Source organism: Propithecus coquereli, unplaced genomic scaffold, assembly GCF_000956105.1.
Source record: "Propithecus coquereli isolate 6110/MARCELLA unplaced genomic scaffold, Pcoq_1.0 Scaffold451, whole genome shotgun sequence".
Taxonomy (NCBI): domain Eukaryota; kingdom Metazoa; phylum Chordata; class Mammalia; order Primates; family Indriidae; genus Propithecus; species Propithecus coquereli.
Window position 1 is genome coordinate 1,110,958 of NW_012150297.1, and position 8,545 is coordinate 1,119,502.

Genomic DNA, 8,545 nt, shown 5'->3' on the forward strand with positions numbered 1-8,545 from the left:
ACCACAGCCAGCTAATTTTTCTGTTTTTTGTGAAGATGGGGGTCTCTGTTGCTCGGGCTAGCCGTGAACTCCTTGCCTCAACTGACCCTCCCACCTGGGCTCCCCAAAGTGCTGGGATTACAGATGTGAGCCATCACGCCCAGCCCGGGACCCCCTTTTATTTATTGAGGTCTGCTGACATCAGGAGAAAAAAACTAGGGATACGATATAAGTAAAAATCAAATTGGTCTTTTGCTTTCTAGAAAGAGATACGTAAAATCCTAATCACTACTTTTATATTTTTGCCAGTGAACACGAAAATCCAGTCAATAAATAAAAGATAAAAATATACCTGAGCTCTACTATGGCTAAGGTAAAGAAGAGAGGCTAGATAAGGGAAAGAGAAGTGATACTGTGAAAGTAATTAAAATAATCCTATGTGGCCCAAAACATAAGATGTGCACACTCAAGAAACTCATCAACCTCAGGGGACTAGGAAATAGGTATTTAAAATCTTACAAGGCAAAACCAGAATACCTAAACAATCTTGAAAAAAACAAAGTGAGAGGACTCATACTCCCCAATTTCAAAACTTACTACAAATCTACAGTAATGAACAGTGTGGTACTTACATAAGGATGGACATATATAGGCTGATGGAACAGAATTGAGAGTCCAGACTTATACTGTCACATTTATGGTCAATTAATTTTGACAAGGGTGCCAAGGCAATCCAATGGGGAAAGAGCAGACTTTTCAATAAATGATTCTGGGACAACTGGATATCCACATGCAAAAGAATGACACTGGACCCCTACCTCACACCATATTCAAAACCCCAAACAGATCAAAGATCTAAATGTAAGAGCTAAAACTATAAAACTCTTAGAAGAAGAAGTGAAAATCCACGTGACCTTGAGTTAGGTAATGGTTTCTCAGATATGACAACAAAAGCACAAGCAACAACAAAAAACAAAGCATATCACAACAAAATTAAAAACTTTTGTGTTTCATAGGACAAGAGAATGAAAAAGTGTCCCAGAAAATCAACAAAATATTTGCAAATCGTCTATTTGATAGGGGAGTGGTCTCCAGAATATAAAAAGAACTCTTACAAATCAATAAGACAAAATACCCAGTTTTTAAAATAAGGAAAGGATTTGACTAGAGATCTCTCCAAAGCTACACAAATGGCCAATAGGCACATGAAAAGACGCTCAACGTTATTATCCATCAGAAAAATACAAATTGAAACCATAATGAGATACAATTTCACACCCAGCAGGATGGCAATAATCAAAAGAGGGACAACAAGTGTTGGCAAGATGTGGAGAAACTGGAACCTTAATGCATTTCTGGTAGGAATGTAACATGGCTCATTTGGAAAACAGTTCCTCAAAAGTTACTGGGAGAGGAACATGAATGGAAACACACACAAAGCAAGAACTGAAAAAAATAAAATGATGACGACACACTGCACTCTAACCCGGGTAACAGAGCAAGACCCTGCGTGAGCCACTGCACCTGGCCATGTAATGGAATATTATTAATATTTAGCTACAGAAAATGAAGTATTGATTCATGCACAACATGGATAAACCCTGAACATGTTATGCCAAATGAAAGAAGTCAGATACGGAAATTCACATATTGTACAATTCCATTTACATGAAACATCCGGAATAGGCAAATCCATAGCCACAGGAAGTAGATTAGTGGTTGCCAGGGGTTGGGAGAGAGGGGAATGGAGAGTGACCAGCTAATGGGTACAGGGTTCCTCTTTGGGGTGATAAAAATGTTCTGGAATTTCCAGAACATTTTGGATAATGATGATGGCCACACAACTCTGTGAATATCCTAAAACCATTGAATAGTGCACTTTAAGTATGTGAATTCTTTAAAAAAAAAAAAAAAAAAAAAAAAAAAAAAAAAAAAAAAAAAAAACTTGGAAGGAATGACCCCACTATCTTTAACAGACATAAAATATGGTTAGGGTCCTTCAAGAATTCTTCCGAACATTCACTACTCTGAAGATCCCAGCACACCCAATTCTTACTTTCGATAACCTCACATTCTATCTCATCAAGTAAATTAAGCCTTTCAAGGCTTTCTCATTATGTAATTATCCTCTTCCTCCCATATTTCAAAAACTTTCCTCTCTATTGGCTCTTCCTGCCCATGACAAGGCTCAAACAGCTCCTAGAGTTTAAAAAAAAAAAAAAAAAAGCGACCTGGTCCTAACTACCTATACCCCTAGAGACCACTCTGTACCCTCTCACCTGGGGCTTCTAGAAAGAAAGTTCATGGAGACTCGCTGCCTCCATACTGCACACCCACTTAACGCAAGCCTACTGCCAACGCCCAACACTAACTCATTCATTTAAGTGAAATTACCCTGAAAACTACCACTGACCATCATAACGCCAAATCCCGCGAACACAGTTCAGCATTAATCATACTGCCCGTCCTGTGCTTGACTGCTGACCATTCTTTGACATATTTTTGCTCCCTGGCCGCCTACATTACTTTCACTTGATTCTCCTTATGTCTCTCGGCCTCTGTCACCTCCTCCTCACAGAGGCCTCTTGGATCCATCCACCAGGTGCCCTTCAGACACCTAAAACCCAACAAGTGCGCCGTGTTTCTTCCAGGCACACGCTACCTTATTCTCAGTTGTGGGCACGGCACCTGGCATGTGATAAGCACTAACTAAATTCTGTCGAATGTCCAAGAACAGACCTCATCATTTCCCACACCTCCACCCTGAAACTTGCTTCGTCTATACTGCTCATCTCGGTTAATGACACCAGCATCCACCGAGCCATCTACATCACACATTCCGCAGTGGATCTCCCAGCTCGGTGTTCCTCGAATGCCAACACAAACCACGGTGTGTGTAGTGTCCATCTGGACTCCTCCGTGTCACCCCGGTGGGACTTGGAGGGAAGGGGAACTGCTCGTGCCTGCTGTGCCGTTCTCAAATCCCACCCCCTTTTCTTTAATTCATAATTCACTGCTGTCATCACTGCATTGTGTACATACATTCGTTTTTTGTTTTTTTTTCCCCCCTGGAGACAGGGTCTTGCTCTGTCACCCAGGCTGGAGTGCACTGGCGCAATCAAAGCTCACTGCAGCCCTGAACTCCTGGGCTCAAGAGATCCTCCCACCGCAGCCTTCCAAGCAGCTAGGACCACAGGCGCGCACCACCACACCCAGCTTGCACAAACATTCATATAATGAACGCACCTGTGCGTCTATTACCAACAAGACTGTGGGCTCCTTTAGTCAAAGATCATGACTTACGCTTCTAGCGTATCCTGCGCATCTCTGAAAGGACGCAATCTCAGGACTGCAAGGTCCCTTTAAAGATCATCACATCCCATGGAGCAGTAAAAGCACAGGCTCTGATGGCGGACAATGTTGGCGAAATCTGGACTCCAAAATACGTGTTTTGTAATTCGGGAATGTTAATTAACTTCTCTGAGATTCTGTAAACTAGAAATTCTACAACCACCTTTCAAACTTTGATTTCAAGAATGAAATAATGTACAAAAAGCACTAAATTCTGTAGCTCACAAGTAGCAGCTCTCAAAAAGTAGCTTTTCTCCCTTCAATCAGTACTGTTGAACTGAATGGACTAATGAATACACTTTCTAAAGATCTCTACAGCTTCTGAGAGCGAAGGCCCAGTAAAGCACGGATTCGTGTAGTGGGAACCAGCTAGTTTCACACACTTCCCCGATCGTAAAGCAACTGCTCGTCTTTGCCAAGTTTTTTTAAAGACCACGCTCTGCCGACAACAAGAGGAATGTGACCAGCAGGCACAGAGATCAATCCATCCATTTCCGCTCAACGAATACCTCAATCCATCCTCTTAACTAACAGTTTTGTCAGTGGTTTCTTCCAATCTTCAGAACTTAAGCAGTGGAAAAGTTAGACGGTTATTGGTTTATGGAGGTGAGGGGGTAAAACTTAACTCCAACGTAAACAAAATTGTATTTTTATAAAACATGTACCTTCTTCTCAAAAAGCTTTCATCCCTATTAGTACAAATCCAAATTTCAGTCACCGAGTTGACAGCAGAAGCAAAACAACATAACAACAGACACGTGTCTCATTCACCATTAGCATATCAAGCAGATGCTTGTAAAACAAGTATCTTCTGTTTCAGCAAATACCGCCAGAAATTTCCATCCAGTCATCCTTAGCTCTATATCTGCCGATGATCTGAGAAGGCTAAAGAATCCCCAATGTCCTCAGGGTCAAAAGCACCTTCTCCTGCGGTTCATTTCCTAAGATCACCTACGTCTTCACTGCCTCCAGGGTCTTCTAAGCTTCCTCCCACTTCCTCAGTTTTCCCTTGCTTTTTGTTTTTTTCTTTTGAGACAGCCTTGCTCTGTCACCCAGGCTGGCATGCAGTCACGTCATCATAGCTCACTGCAGCCTCCAACTCCTGGGCTCAAGCGATCCTCCTGACTCAGCCTCCCAAGTAGCTGGAACTACAGGCCTGCACCACCGCGCCTTTTTTTTTTTATTTTTGTAGAAACAGGGTCTTGCCATGTTGCTCAGGCTGGTCTTGAATTCCTGGCCTCAAGTGATCCTCCCGCCTCAGCCTCCCAAAGTCGTGGGATTACAGGTGTGCACCACCACGCCAGGCCTTCCCTTTTGATTGACAACTGCTCACTTGATCTGACCGGCCTCCTCACACTCCTATTCACCTGGCTGCATTTTCACCCACACTAAGTCGTACCCAGCTATGCTGGGATTCGGTCATCTACCTGGGCCTCCAAGCTGGCCCTGAGATCTGGCAATCTTTCTCCTTCCTGTTTGTGTCCAAGACTCACACAAAGGTCTAAGAAGCCAAACGTGGACCAGCCACCCTCGGCACCAATTCTGGCCGAGCCAGCATTCAGAACTCCCTGTGACTCACCCAGCCTTTCCCACGCCAACCTTCTCTAGTCAACCGCACAGAGTCCCCCCTCTGGCAGGCAGATCTCGTCTCTGCTGCCTAACTTGCCTGGCTCCTTCTTGTCCCTGTGCCCTTGCTCTGCTGCCCCCCACCCACCCACCGATTCGAAGCATAAGCTTCCTCCCTGGAAGCCCAATCAAGCTCACCCTCCTCAGTGAAGTCTTCACTCCTCTAAGTTCCTGTATTTCCCTGTCACAGCCTGGCACTTAATAACTAGCAGGCTGCTATCACCGTTTACCTTTTAATCTCATCTTTCCACATGACAGTCATTTCCTCATGAGCATGAACCATAAAGCACACTAAGAAACGGAGTATGACAGCACTTGGCAACACGAAGGAAGTTCTTAGGAAATAAAATCTTCCTAACTGGAACAATCCATTTCATTCTCTCATGATCCTTTCCAGCTCTTGCCTGTTCCTGTATGCATATGTATTAGTGCATAGTAATAATGATAATAGCAGAATCAATCAGAGTTACACATACGCTTTTACATTTTGCTTTTTCCACCAACAGAGAAAACAAGTCTTCCTTGCTGGTAAATGGCTTTGATCACCACCATTTTTAACAGCTGTGTAATAGTCCCTCCATCGAGACACCAGACTCTGATTTACTGAGGCAATGACCCTATCAGACATTATTGCATACTTTGCGTCTTTCACTGCATCAAGTACTGTAAAATGCAAAGTAAACTCATTTGAAATACCTGTTGAAATAAATTTGTTGTCCATCCTAACACCTAAAATAATTCATTTCACTGTTTCTATCTCAATTTCTAGTGTCATTTTCTGGCTCCATCCTTGGGTGGGGAACCTGCAGCCTTAAGACCACATGTGGCCTTCTAGGTTGTTAAGTGCGGCCTTTTGACTAACTGCAAATGTTACAGAACAAATCCTTTTGTTAAAAGGGTGCAGCAGAGAAAGATGAAGCTTTTTTTGCCTCCTTTAGTGCTTAAACAAGAACAATCTTGAAATCAGAAGGGCGCAGGTTCCCTACCCCTGCATGGTAGTTGATCTTATACAGATTTAAACGGGAAATCCCTTAGGAAAGGCAATCAGATTCCATACTATCTAAGCGAGACACCTGGCAGGCAATCAATAAATGTTCACTTACGTATTAAATTTTTTTAAACTACCTTAAGTTATAAAACATCAAATTCCTGAAAAGGAGAGTGTTGCTGAACTAATACCGTCAATTATGCCTATAAAACTTTCAGCTCATTTAATGATTAGACTGCTTAAGAATGTATGAATGGGTGTTCTCACTGTATTTGAAAGCACACAAGAGTTACCTGTTGAGTTATACAGTCCGAACGACAACATTAAAAGACAAACAATATCTGCAAATAGAACTGCAAGATCTTGTGACAGAAGTTTACCCCTTTTTCTTTAGCTGCCTAGCTTTGTATCTCAGATAAAGAAAAGAAGAACTAAACGTAACATTACAACTACGTAAAATTGCATACATCAGCATGTGACTACAAACTGGAATGGAAATAAGAAAAGTTGTTGGGACAGAAGGATGTAGGAAAACTTTTTTCCTTTCTATTTTTTGCTTGTTTTATTAGTATTATGTAATGTTAAAATATATAACTAGGAAAATATTCCTGACAGATTAGCCTTTACAACTCTTGCTATATTCCTGAGTTAGGGCCTCATGCTTAATGTTCAAACAACTAAGTTTCCCAAACCCACATACAGTTAAGCAAAGAGACTAAACGCTCTCACTTCCATAATAAATGTTAAATAAACCAACCACCTTAAGAATCCAAACACCTAAGCACAACCAGAAATAGAATCACATGAAGAACTTAATCGTACACCAGAGGTTTCTGGAAATTTTCAGATCTTCCTCAAAAGATAGCTAATGTGATTCCAAACACCAAAGTCTATACAGTAACTCATTCTCATCCTCATGTGTGAAGAGGGATTTCTAAGTTTGCTTCCTGCACCTAAATGCTATGATAGAAACGATTAGGACTAAAGTTCATTATTTGTCATACTTATGTTTACTTAATACATTAATTATCCCAGAAGTGATAACTGTTCAAAGTAATATGATTCTTTTAAAAATTACTGAAAAGGAATTGTTTTGTTTTAGCCTTTTTATACAAACTCTAGATACTAACTTTAAAAATCACTGACTTTAGAATTCCACTACATTGAATTCCATAAATAACTTTTATATTTATGTAAACAACTACTTCATGAAAAATAATAAAAGAACTAATTTTAATTATTTGTGGTAATTACTGAAAAAAGAAGCTCCTGTGTGTGTCAGGAAGTACAAGGCTAGGTAAGAGAGGGCGTTAAGTGAACTGAGGAGGCATTTTACCACAAAGAACGCACTTCTATTCCTAGGGTAATGGAATCTACGTGTAAACGTTAATTTTAAAATGAGTTCCACCCAAGGAACAGCTAACATCCATTCCACAGCTAAAATTATTATTCTATGTACTCCTCTAAACTCTGACACTGACAATTATTAAGTCTTATCAATGGCAATTTATTAATATAAATAATTTAGGATAATTCCTCTCAAAAAATGAAAGCAATGAGGAAAGGGAGAAGAGACCAGGGAAGGGCTCTAAACATCTGAAAAAAGTCTTTATGATGGTTAGCCGCCTCTTGCGAGCACTGACATTTCCAAACTTTTTGTGAAAAGGAAATTCTAAGAATGTGCTGAAACCACCCTTTCAGAATCAATTCTCAGATAAGTTGTGTTTCATGTAGCTTGTTTTTTAAATCACCGTGACAGTAAACTGGAAGTTAACTGAAATAAAGATGCCTGAATATTTAAAAACTGATGCTTCTGAAAACTTTCTGAGTTCTAAGTTATTTCACTTTGTCAGAGCACAGAACTAGGAAGGCGAAAGCCCAGACTCAACCTTGCCCTAGTTGAAAACTTAAAAGCAATTAAGTTCTTAATGAAAAACTCACCTATCAGCCTTAAGCTGACTTAGCAGGAACAAAAGGACAAACCCACTCCAATAGACGAGATAACTCCAAGAGAAGAGATAACCAGCTTCCAACAGAAGGACGAACCAACAAAGTACACACCAACTAGTTGATCTGTATGTCTCAATATATACAAAGACAGCCAAGAAAAAGGAAAGCAACCTATGATTTCTACATAAAATTAACAACCCCTGATTTTGAACAAAAGTGAAAACAGCTCACAGAAAATGAATCTGATATTTACAAATGACTCTGATTAGTTAAGAATCTTATCAATTGCAAAGTCATCTCTTGGGACTCTAATAATGACCCCAATAATATGACCTTGTATATAATGTGTGTTCAAATATATTATCTCATTTAAAGTAACCTGCCCAGCCACGCTGCTGGTTAAGTATCCACGCCGAGACCCAGCCCACCTGCTCTCCTGACCTACAGCTGGGGCTCCCTCCAGGCCATCTGACCGTCCGCAGATGATTTAAATGTACTGGGTTTATCGGCTTTCTCTACCCTCCCTGCAGACTTAATGTCAGAAAGATACAATTTCACAAGAATCTTGGCACTTAAACTATTTATTGTTGAGAGATGACGAATAGGACTTCAAGCAAAACCAAAAATTTCTCAACAATCCAAAAAGAAAAA

General features: G+C 40.6%; 1 protein-coding gene across 1 annotated transcript in view; it reads right to left on the minus strand.

Annotated features, from left to right (window-relative positions):
- Positions 1 to 8,545, minus strand: part of KIF13B (kinesin family member 13B) — a 172,319-nt gene that overhangs the window by 163,280 nt on the left and 494 nt on the right. The gene's annotated exons all lie outside the window — the stretch shown is intronic.